We start from the raw sequence: 12445 nt of genomic DNA, 5'->3' as shown, positions 1-12445 counted from the left end.
TCAACATCGGTCTCTTAATTCCTGTCCTACCCCTAAGTTCTTCAGAACCATTTTTTTTTTTTTTTAGATTCCATATGTATGTGTTAGCATACGGTATTTGTTTTTCTCTTTCTGACTTACTTTACTCTGTATGACAGACTCTAAGTCCATCCACCTCACTACAAATAACTCAATTTCGTTTCTTTTTATGGTTGAGTAATATTCCATTGTATATATGTGCCACATCTTCCTTTATCCATTCCTCTGTCGATGGATATTTAGGTTGCTTCCATGTCCTGCTATTGTAAATAGAGCTGCACTAAATATTGTGGTACATGACTCTTTTTGAATTATGGTCTTCTCAGGATATATGCCCAGTAGTGGGACAGCTGTGTTGTAAGTAGCTCTATTTTTAGTTTTTTAAAGAACCTCCATACTGTTCTCCATAGTGGCTATATCAATTTACATTCCCACCAACAGCACAAGAGGGTTCCCTTTTCTCCACACCCTCTCCAGCATTTATTGTTTGTAGATTTTCTGATGATGCCCATTCTGACTGGAGTGAGGTGATATCTCATTGTAGTTTTGATTTGCATTTCTCTAATGATTAATGATGTTGAGCATTCTTTCATGTGTTTGTTAGCAATCTGTATATCTTCTTGGGAGAAATGTCTATTTAGGTCTTCTGCCCATTTTTGGATTGGGTTGTTTGTTTTTTTGATATTGAGCTCCATGAGCTGCTTGTAAATTTTGGAGATTAATCCTTTGTCATTTGCTTCATTTGCCAATATTTTCTCCCATTCTGAGGGTTGTCTTTTCATCTTTTTTACAGTTTCCTTTGCTGTGCAAAAGCTTTTAAGTTTCATTTGGTCCCATTTGAATATTTTTGTTATCTCCATTTCTCTAGGAGGTGGGTCAATAAAGATCTTGCTGTGATTTATGTCCTAGAGTGTTCTGCCTATGTTTTCTTCTAAGAGTTTTATACTGTCTGGCCTTACATTTAGGTCTTTAATCCATTTTGAGTTCATTTTTGTGTATGGTGTTAGGTAGTGTTCTAATTCATTCTTTCACATGTAGCTGTCCAGTTTTCCCAGCACCACTTATTGAAGAGGCTGTATTTTCTCCTCTGTATATCCTTGCCTCCTTTATCAAAAATAAGGTGACCATATGTACGTGTGTTTATCTCTGGGCTTTCTATTCTGTTCCATTGATCTGTATTTCTGTTTTTATGCCGGTACCATACTGTCTTCATTACTGTAGCTTTGTAGTATAGTCTGAAGTCTGGGATCCTCATTCCTCCAGCTCCGTTTTTCTTTCTCAAGATTGCTTTGGCTATTCAGGGTCTTTTGTATTTCCATAGAAATTGTGAAAATTTTTGTTCTACTTCTGTAAAAAATGCCATTGGTAGTTTGATAGGGATTGCATTGAATCTGTATATTGCTTTGGGTAGTATAGTCATTTTCACAATGTTGATTCTTCCAATCCAAGAACATGGTATATCTCTCCAACTGTTTGTATCATTAATTTCTTTCATCAGTGTCTTATAGTTTTCTGCATACAGGTCTTTTGTCTCCCTAGGTACGTTTATTCCTAGGTATTTTATTCTTTTTGTTGCAATGGTAAATGTGAGTGTTTCCTCAATTTCTCTTTCAGATTTTTCAACATTAATGTATAGGAATGCAAGAGATTTCTGTGCATTAATTTTGTATCCTGCTACTTTACCAAATTCATTGATTAGCTCTAGTAGTTTTCTGGTAGCATCTTTAGGATTCTCTATGTATAGTATCATGTCATGTGCAAAAAGTGACATTATTACTTCTTTTCCAATTTGGATTCCTTTTATTTCTTTCTCTTCTCTGATTGCCGTGGCTAAAACTTCCAAAACTATGTTGAATAATAGTGGTGAGAGTGGAAAACGTTGGCTTGTTCCTGATCTTAGTGGAGATGGTTTCAGTTTTTCACCGTTGAGAATGATTTTGGCTGTGGGTTTGTCATATATGGCCTTTATTATGTTGAGGTAACTTCCCTTTATTCCTCCTTTCTGGAGGGTTTTTATCATAAATGGGTGTTGAATTTTGTCAAAAGCTTTTTCTGCATCTATTGAGATGATCATATGGTTTTTCTCCTTCAATTTCTTAACATGGTTTATCACATTGATTGATTTGCATATATTGAAGAATCCTTGCATTCCTGGCATAAAGCCCACTTGATCATTGTGTATGATCCTTTTAATGTGCTGTTGGATTCTGTTTCCTAGTATTTTTTTGAGGATTTCTGCATCTATGTTCATCAGTGATATTACCCTGTAGTTTTCTTTTCTTGTGACATCTTTGTCTGGTTTTGGTATCAGAGTGATGGTGGCCTTGTAGAATGAGATTGGGAGTATTCCTATCCTCTGATATATTTTAGAAGAGTTTTAGAAGGATAAGTGCTACCTCTTCTTTAGAAGTGAGAATTCGCCTGTGAAGCCATCTGGTCATGGGCTTTTGTTTGTTGGAAGATTTTTAATCACAGTTTCAATTTCAGTGCTTGGGATTGGCCTGTTTATATTTTCTATTTCTCCTGGTTCAGTCTCAGAAGGTTGTTCTTTTCTAAGAATTTGTCCATTTCTTCCAGGTTTTCCGTTTTATTGCCATATGTTAGTAATCTTGCTTGTAGTAACCTTGCTTGCAGTAATCTCTCATGATCCTTTGTATTTCTGCAGTGTCAGTTGTTACTTCTCCTTTTTCATTTCTAATTCTATTGATTTGAGTCTTCTCCCTTTTTTTCGTGATGAGTCTGGCTAATGGTATATCAATTTTGTTATCTTCTCAAATAACTAGATTTTAGTTTTATTGATCTTTGCTATTGTTTTCTTCATTTCTTTTTCATTTATTCCTGATCTGATCTTTATGATTTCTTTCCTTCTGCTAACTTTGGTTTTTTTTTGTTGTTGTTCTTCTTTCTCTAATTGCTTTAGGTGTAAGGTTAGGTTGTTTATTTAAGATTGTTCTTGTTTCTTGAGGTAAGAGTGTATTGCTATGAACTTCCCTCTTAGAACTGCTTTTACTACATCCCATAGGTTTTGGGTTGTCGTGTTTTCATTGTCATTTGTTTCCAGGTATTTTTTATTTCCTCTTTGATTTCTTCAGTGATCTCTTGGTTATTAAGTAGTGTATCGTTTATCCTCCATGTGTTTGTAGTTTTTACAGTTTTTTTCCTGTAACTGATATCTAGTCTCATAGCATTGTGGTAGGAAAAGATACTTGATACGATTTCAATTTTCTTAAATTCACCAATGCTTGATTTGTGACCCAAGATATGATCTATCCTGGAGAATGTTCCATTAGCACTTGAGAAGAAAATGTATTCTGTTATTTTGGATGGAATGTCCCGTAAATATCAATTAAGTCCATCTTGTTTAATCTGTCATTTAAAGCTTGTGTTTCCTTATTTATTTTCATTTTGGATGAACTGTCCATTGGTAAAAGTGGGGTGTTAAAATCCCCACTATGATTGTGTTACTGTCGATTTCCCCTTTTATGGCTGTTAGCATTTGCCTTATGTATTGAGGTGCTCCAGTTGAGTGCATAAATATTTACAATTGTTATATCTTCTTCTTGGGTTGATCCCTTGATCATTATATAGTGTCCTTCTTTGTCTCTTGTAATAGTCTTTATATTTTAAAGTCTATTTTGTCTGATATGAGAATTGCTACTCCTGCTTTGTTTTGATTTCCATTTGCATGGAATATCTTTTTCCATCCCCTCACTTTCAGTCTGTATGTGTCCCTAGGTCTGAAGTGGGTCTCTTGTAGACAGCATATATATGAGTCTAGTTTTTTTATCCATTCAGCCAGTCTCTGTTTCTTGGTTGGAGCATTTAATCCATTTACTTTTAGGTAATTATCAATATGTATGTTCCTATTACCATTTTCTTAATTGTTTTGAGTTTGTTACTGTAGGTCTTTTCCTTCTCTTTTGTTTCCTGCCTAGAGAATTTCCTTTAACATGTGTTGTAAAGCTGGTTTGGTGGTGCTGAATTATCTTAGCTTTTGCTTGTCTGTAAAGGTTTTAATTTCTCCATCAAATCTGAATGAGATCCTTGCTGGGTACAGTAATCTTGGTTGTAGATTGTTCCCTTTCATCACTTTAAATATGTCCTGCCACTCCCTTCTGGCTTGCAGAGTTTCTGCTGAAAGATCAGCTATTAAACTTATGGGGTTTCCCTTGTATGTTATTTGTTGTTTTTCCCTTGCTGCTTTTAATACTTGTTCTTTGTATTTAATTTTTGATAGTTTGATTAATATGTGTCTTGGCATGTTTCTCCTTGGATTTATCCTGTATGGGACCCTCTGTGCTTCCTGGACTTGATTAACTATTTCCTTTCCTATATTAGGGAAGTTTTCAACTATAATCTGTTCAAATATTTTCTCAGTCCCTTTCTTTTTCTCTTCTTCTTCTAGAACCCCTATAATTCAAATGTTGGTGAATTTAATGTTTTCCCAGAGGTCTCTGAGACTGTCCTCAATTCTTTTCCTTCTTTTTTCTTTATTCTGCTCTGCAGTAGTTATTTCCACTATTTTATCTTCCAGGCCACTTATCCGTTCTTCTGCCTCAGTTATTCTGCTATTGATTCGTTCTAGAGAATTTTTAATTTCATTTATTGTGCAGTTCATCATTGTTTGTTTGTTCTTTAGTTCTTCTAGGTCCTTGTTAAACGTTTCTTGTATTTTCTCCATTCTATTTCCAAGATTTTGGATCATCTTTACTATCGTTACTCTGAATTCTTTTTCAGGTACACTGCGTATTTCCTCTTCATTTGCTTTTTCTGGTGGGTTTTTAACTTGCTTCTCCATCTGCTGTGTGTTTGTCTTCTCATTTTGCTTAACTTACTGTGTTTGTGGGTCTCCTTTTCTCAGGCTGCTGCTCCGTAGTTCCTGTTGGTTTTGGTGTGTGCCCCCAGTGTCTAAGGTTAGCTCAGTGGGTTGTGTAGGCTTCCTGGTGGTGGGGACTGGTGCCTGTGTTCTGGTGGATGAGGCTGAATCTTGTCTTTCTGGTGGGCAGGACCACATCCAGTGTTGTGTTTTGTGGTGTCTGTGACTTTATTATGATTTTAGGCAGCGTTTGTGCTAATGGGTGTGGTTGTGTTCCTGTCTTGCTAGTTGTTTGGCATAGGGTGTCCAGCACTGTAGCTTGCTGGTCGTTGAGTGGAGCTGGGTCTTAGCATGAGATGGAGATCTCTGGGAGAGCTTTCACCATTTGATATTACGTGGAGCTGGGAGGTGTCTGGTGGACCAATGTCCAGAACTCTACACTCCCAACCCAGAGACATAGGCCTGACACCCGGCCTGATCACAAAGACCCTGTCAGCCACATGGCTCAGAAGAAAAATTTGAAAGAAAGAAAGTTATTAAAATAAAAAATTTTTACAAATTATTAAAAATAAAAAAAACTAATTTAAAAAAAAGAAAAGAAAATGAAAGAAAGAAGAGTGCAACCAAACCAAAAAAAATGATACCAAGCGCTACAATCTATACTAAGAAAACAAATACAACAACAACAAAAAAAACGGACAGACAGAACCCTAGGATAAATGGTAAAAGCAAATCTATACAGACAAAATGACGCAAAGAAGCATGCACATAAACACTCACAAAAAGAGATAACAGAAAAGTATATATATATGTCTATATATAAAGAAAAAAGGAAGAAAGCAGCCAAATCAATACACAAACCTACCAATGATAATAAACTCTAAATACTAAACTAAGATAAACATAAAACCAGAAACAAATTAGATGCAGAAAGCAAACCCCAAGTCTACAGTTGCTCCCAAAGTCCACTGCCTCAATTTTGGGATGATTTGTTGTCTATTTAGTTATTCCAGAGATGCAGCGTACATCACGTTGATTGTTGAGATTTAATCCGCTGCTCCTGAGGCTGCTGGATGAAATTTCCCTTTCTCTTCTTTGTTCGCACAGCTCCTGGGGTTCAGCTGTGGATTTGACCCCGCCTCTGCATTTAGATCACCTGAGGGTGTGTGTTCTTCGCTCAGAGAGGATGGGGTTAAAACAGTAGCTGATTAGGGGGCTCTGGCTCACTCGGGCCGGGGGAGGGAGGGGTACGGAATGTGGGGTGAGCCTGTGGTGGCATAGGCCGGCGTGACATTCCAACAGCCTGAGCTGTGCTGTGTGTTCTCCTGGGGAAGTTGTCCCTGGATCACAGGACCCTGGCAGTGGCGGTCTGCACAGGCTCCCAGGTGGAGAGGTGTGGATAGTGACCTGTGCTTGCACACAGGCTTCTTGGTGGCTGCGGCAGAAGCCTTAGTGTTTCGTGCCTATCTCTGGTGTCCACGCTGATAGCCATGGCTCGCACCCTTCTCTGGAGCTCTTTTAGGTAGTGCTCTGAATCCCCTCTCCTCGTGCACTCCGAAACAATGGTCTCTTTCCTTTTAGGCAGTTGCATACGTTTTCCTGGACTCCCTCCTGGCTAGTTGTGGCACACTAGCCCCCTTCAGGCTGTGTCATGTAGCTGACCCCAGTCCTCTCCCTGGGATCTGACCCCCAAAGCCAGAGCCTCAGCTCCCAGCCCCCACTCACCCTGGTGGGTGAGCAGACAAGCCTCTCAGGCTGGTGAGTGGTGGTTGGCACTGGTCCTCTGTGCGGGAATCTCTCTGCTTTGCCCTCTGCACCCCTATTGCTATGCTCTCCTCCGTGGTTCTGAAGCTTCCCCACCACCACCCCTCATCTCTGCCAGTGAAGGGGCTTCCTAGTGTGTGGAAACTTCATCCTTCACAGCTCCCTCCCAGAGATGCAGGTCCTGTCCCTATCCTTTTGTCTCTGTTTTTTCTTTTTCTTTTGCCCTACCCCAGTACATGTGGTGTCTCTTGCCTTTTGGGAAGTTTGAGGTCTTCTGCCAGCATTCAGTAGGGGTTCTGTGGGAGTTGTTCCACATGTAGATGTATTTCTGACATATTTATGGGGAGGAAGGTGATCTCCATGTCTTACTCCGCCACCATCTTGAAGGTCTTCCAACACAGGTTTATTTCATCTTCACATTACACGTGCATCATGGAGCAGCTGGAAGCTCTGTTTTGTGCACTTTTAACTGACAAAGCTGCCATCGTCTCTAAGAGTACCAGCTGCTAAGGCAGAGGAAAAGAGAAAGCATGATGCAGTGTACAATGACTCCTAAACCATCTCCCTGAAGTGACACATGTTATGTCTGCTTACCTTTCATTGACAAAGAAAGGATATGACCATCTCTATACTCAAGAGGAAAGAAGCTGACTGCTATATGTGCCAGAAGAGAGTTATATTTGGTGAATAACACTAATAACAGTCAACAGCTACAATCAGGCTCTCTAACTAAGTATGTGGACTAGTTTCCCAGCATGGCCATAGCAAAATACCACAGATTTGGTGGCTTAAACAGAAATTTTTTGTCTCACAATTCTGTAGCCTAAAAGCCCTTTTGAGGGATGTTAGGGAAGGATCTCTTCCAGGTCCTTTCCTTGGCTCGAGGACAGCCATCTTCTCCCTGTGTCTCTTCACATCATCTTCTCTTCATGTCAAATTTTTCTCTTTTATAAGGACACCAGTCATATTGGATTAGGACCTACACTAATTCATTTTAAACTCATTTTAAATTGATTACTTCTGTAAAGATCCTATCTGCAAATAACATCACATTCTGATGTACTGAGCATTAGACTTCAACGTATGAATTTGGGAGAGACACGTTCAATCCATAACAACATGTAATAATGTCACTGACATATAATATCTTTCTTGAGTTAGTGACTAAATCATGCCTGTTGTCATGTCTCTAAATAACCTTTATAACTATGATGTTAATGGATATAATTTAATGGATATTTACTTTTCTAGGCAGAGTAAAACAATATCATTGTTTTTTGTCATAGGAAAACCACAATTAACACTTTCTTCTTAGAGTTTTCATTTTTTCCCAGTTGATATTTTCTTAGGCTAAGGTTCCTACAATGGAATAACTGGTTATACATTATTTTATATATTAAGATTTTAATATGCATTGCCAAAATACTTTCTAGGAAAAAAAAAGTTCTTCTAATTAAGAATGTCACTGGCAGTGACACAGTTAACACAGTAATTGTGGCAAAAATTTTATTGCCATCATTAATTATAGTTCCATATTTACAAAATAATATCTTAAATTTGTTTTTAAGTGGATTTTATTACTACCTAGATGACGTTTCCCTATATGTATGTTCACTCTTCAATTAATCTCTGACTCTTTCACCATATTATATGTTTCTGCTCAACATTGTATGCCCAACACTTAATACAGAACAGTGTAGGCACTCATACAGTGGTTAAGAGAACAGACAGAATACAAAAGAATGAATGCTGACTCCACCTTAATGTTGGTGAAATCTTGGGTAATCTTTGGTGCTTCCTTCCTATGCTAAGATTCCTCATTTATAGAGTGGGAATCATAACATTCCCTACTTCATTGGTTTCCTTTGAAGATTGAGTTAATGCATATCAAGTATTGAAAGCAAAGCTTATAAGATGGTAAGCACTCAGTAAATGTAGACTTTTATTAAAATTCTTGTTATTCTGTACAATTTGGATATTAATGGGCTTTTCTATATTTGGATTAAATCGTTTCAGAGTCCAAAATTAAATACTTTCCTCTTCTGATTGTTTCTTCCCAACTTTGAATGATTTTAAAAACCAAGTTTATCATGGTATAATATATATACAGTAAACTGCATCAGTTTTAATTGAATATTTTGATGGGTTTTGAAATTGTATATACCCATGTAATCACCATCAATATATTGAAAGATACCGTTATTCCTAAAACATTCTCTTGAGCTCCTTAGCAAACAATCAACACCCTCATGCCTGGCCCCAGGCAACAACCAGTGTACTGTGTGACTCCCTCCTTTCCAAAACTCTGCTTTGCAATTTTCAATGACCTCAGTCTCCCTGTACTCTGATCACCATCTCCTCAATTCCATGAATCTGCTGAACTTTGGGATTCCTCCCTCTCATACTTCATCTTAAAAAATGCAGTTATGCAGAAATCAACATATAATAGGAAACCTCATTCATTACCTTCTTTCAAGAACAGACCTGAAAATAGTAGTTACATGTATTTTGTCTTATTTTTCTAGTTTTGATCAACAACAAGTTAAGTCCAGTCCTTTAAACCACAATGGCCACAAGTGGAGGCATATGATACTTATTTAAAGAGAATTTATGTTGCAGTTGATGATATGCTTATAAAGCTAAAAATTGAGATACATCCACATGTATAAGAAAACTCAAAGGCACATCTCTTAACAACCAAACCATGTCAGCACCCTCAGTCTGGAAAGTTTCCTTAGTAAGGTAAAAATACTCATTTCCCATGAAAATTTAATGAATTAAAATACTCTATTCCCCAGTCATGTCACTTAAGAAATACATTATTCCATCAATGAAAATTCTTTTAAAAATATTTGATGTTACATGAAAGATGTGTTAAGAACTGATAAAAATATTTAAATAAATAAATATTACTTTAATTAATATTTAAAATTTCAATGTCTATATTCCTAGCCATTATACCAAATGGAATTTTATCTGGAATCATATTTTGATGTATACTTCTTGAATAATATTGTATTGTTAATGTATTCAATTTTTAAAATTTACTTATGCCCCTGTCCTATTTCAGGAACTACTTATAATAGTAAAATCTTATTGCAATAACAATATGTTTAGTCATGTGGTAGGGATTCATCAGACAAGAAAAAAGTAAATACAAACATATAAAACATATGAACAATGGTCTCTAAAGAAACCATATCCCATCTGAAAACTTGTGATGTTTGAATAAAAACATATTCAGGAGGACCTTCAAGATGGTGGAGGAGTAAGACATGAAGATCACCTTCCTCCTCACAAATACATCAAAAATACATCTACATGTGGAACTACTCCTTCAGAACACCTACTGAAAGCTGGCAGAAGACCTCAGACTTCCCAAAAGGCAAGAAACTCCTCACATACCTGGGTAGGGCAAAAGAAAAAACAGAGACAAAAGAATAGGGACGGGACCTCCATCTTTGGGAGGGAGCTGTGAAGGAGGAAATGTTTCCACACACTAGGAAGCCCCTTCACTGGTGGAGACGGGGTCGGCAGTGGAGAAGCTTCAGAGCCATGGAGGAGAGCACAGCAACAGGAGTGCAGAGGGCAAAGTGGAGAGATTCCCGCACAGAGGGTCAGTGCCAACCAGCACTCACCAGCCTGCGAGGCTTGTCTGCTCACCCACTGGGGCAGGTGGGGGCTGGGAGATGAGACTAGGGCTTCAGAGGTCAGATCCCAAGGAGAGGACTGGGGTTGGCTGTGTGAACACAGCCTGAAGGGGGCTAGTGTGTCACAGCTAACCGGAAGGGAGTCCGGGAAAAAATGTGGAACCACCTAAGAGTCAAGAGACCATTGTTTCAGGGTGCACAAGGAGAGGAGATTCAGAGCACTGCCTAAATGAGTTTCAGAGACAGGCGTGAGCCACAGCTATCAGCACGGACACCAGAGACGGACATGAAATGCTAAGGCTGCTGCTGCAGCCACCAAGAAGCCTGTGTGCAAGCACAGGTCACTATCCACACCTCCCCTCCCGGAAGCCTGTGCAGCACACCACTGCCAGAGTCTCATGATCCAGGGACAACTTCTCTGGGAGAACACAAGGCACATCTTAGGCTGTTGCAACATCATGTCGGCACAGGCTCACCCCACATTCCTTACCCCTCACTCCCCCGGACCTGAGTGAGTCACAGCCCCCGATTCAGCCTCTCCTTTAACCCCCTCCTGTCTGGGTGAAGAAGAGATGCCAGAGGGTGACCTACATGCAGAAGTAGGGCCAAATCCAAAGCTGAACCCCAGGAGCTGTGAAAACAAAGAAGAGAAAGGGAAATTTCTCTGTGCAGCCTCAGGAGCAGCAGATTAAATGTCAGCAATCAACTTGATGTACCCTGCATCTGTGGAATACCTGAATAGACAACGAATCATCCCAAAATTGAGGTGATGGACTTTGGGAGCAAATGTAGACTTCAGGTTTGCTGTATGCGACTGACTAGTTTCTGATTTATAAGTTTATCTTAGTATATAGTTTTTAGCACTGCTTGTTATCATTGGTGGATTTGTTTATTGGTTTGGTTGCTCTCTTCTTTTTTTTTTTTTAACTTTTTTTATTTTAGTAATATTTTTAAAATTTTTTATTTCAATGAATTTTTTATTTTATTTTTTTTACTTTATTTTATTTCTTTTTTTTTCTCCCTTTTCTTCTGAGCCGTGTGGCTGAAAGGGCCTCTGTGCTCCAGCCAGGTGTCAGGTCTGAGCCTCTGAGGTGGGAGAGCTGATTTCAGGACATTGGACCACCAGACACCTCCCAGCCCCACGTAATATCAGTTGGAGAGAACTCTCCCAGAGATCTCCATCTGAACGCTAAGACCCAGCTCCACTCAACGACCAGCAAGCTCTAGTATTGGACACCTGATGCCAGACAACTAGCAAGACAGGAACACAACACCACCCATTAACAAAGAGGCTGCCTAAAATCATAATAAGTTCACAGGCACTTCAAAATACACCACCGGATGCAGTTCTGCCCACCAGAAAGACAAGATCCAGCCCCACCCACCAGAACACAGGCACCAGTGCCCTCCACCAGGAAGGCTACACAACCCACTGAACCAAACTTAGCCATTGGGGAAGTTTGGCTTTAGACACCAAAAACACTGGAAACTACAAACCTGCAGCCTGCGAAAAGGAGACTCCAAACACAGTAAGTTAAGCAAAATAAGAAGACAGAGAAATACACAGCAGATGAAGGAGCAAAGTAAAAAACCAGCAGACCATACAAATGAAGAGGAAATAGGCAGTCTACTGGAAACCGAATTCACAGTAAACATAATAAAGATGATCCAAAATCTTGGAAACAGAATAGAGAAAATACAAGAAATGTTTAAGAAGAACCCAGAAGAACTAAAGAGCAAACAAACAATGATGAACAACACAATAAATGAAATGAAAAATTCTCTAGAACGAATCAATAGCAGAATAACTGAGGCAGAAGAATGGATAAATGACTTGGAAGATAAAATACTGGAAATAACTACCACAGAGCAGAATAAAGAAAAAAGAATGAAAAGAATTGAGGACAGTCTCAGAGACCACTGGGACAACATTAAACGTACCAACATTCAAATTATAGGGGACCCAGAAGAAGAATAGAAAAAGAAAGGGGCTGAGAAAATATTTGAAGAGATTATAGTTGAAAACTTCCATAATGTGGGAAAGGAAATAATCAATCAAGTCCAAGAAGCACAGAGAATCCCATACAGGATAAATCCAAGGAGAAACATGACAAGATGCATATTAATCAAACTATCAAAAATTAAATACAAAGAACAAATATTAAAAGCAGCAAGGGGAAAACAACAAATAACATAC

At 38.6% G+C, this 12445-nt stretch overlaps 1 long non-coding RNA gene across 1 annotated transcript in view; it reads right to left on the bottom strand.

Moving 5' to 3' along the window:
• The window catches only part of LOC309662146, a 1064955-nt gene extending 1058786 nt beyond the window's left edge, over nucleotides 1-6169 (bottom strand). Inside the window, exon 1 of the long non-coding RNA XR_014264536.1 lies at nucleotides 5696-6169. This is a non-coding gene — a long non-coding RNA (uncharacterized lncRNA). The remainder of the gene's footprint in view (nucleotides 1-5695) is intronic.
• Between the last annotated feature and the right edge of the window lie 6276 nt (nucleotides 6170-12445).

Source organism: Balaenoptera physalus (assembly GCF_965194825.1).
Source record: "Balaenoptera physalus genome assembly, chromosome: 5".
Taxonomy (NCBI): Eukaryota; Metazoa; Chordata; class Mammalia; order Artiodactyla; family Balaenopteridae; genus Balaenoptera; species Balaenoptera physalus.
This window is presented reverse-complemented; position numbering and strand designations above follow the sequence as displayed.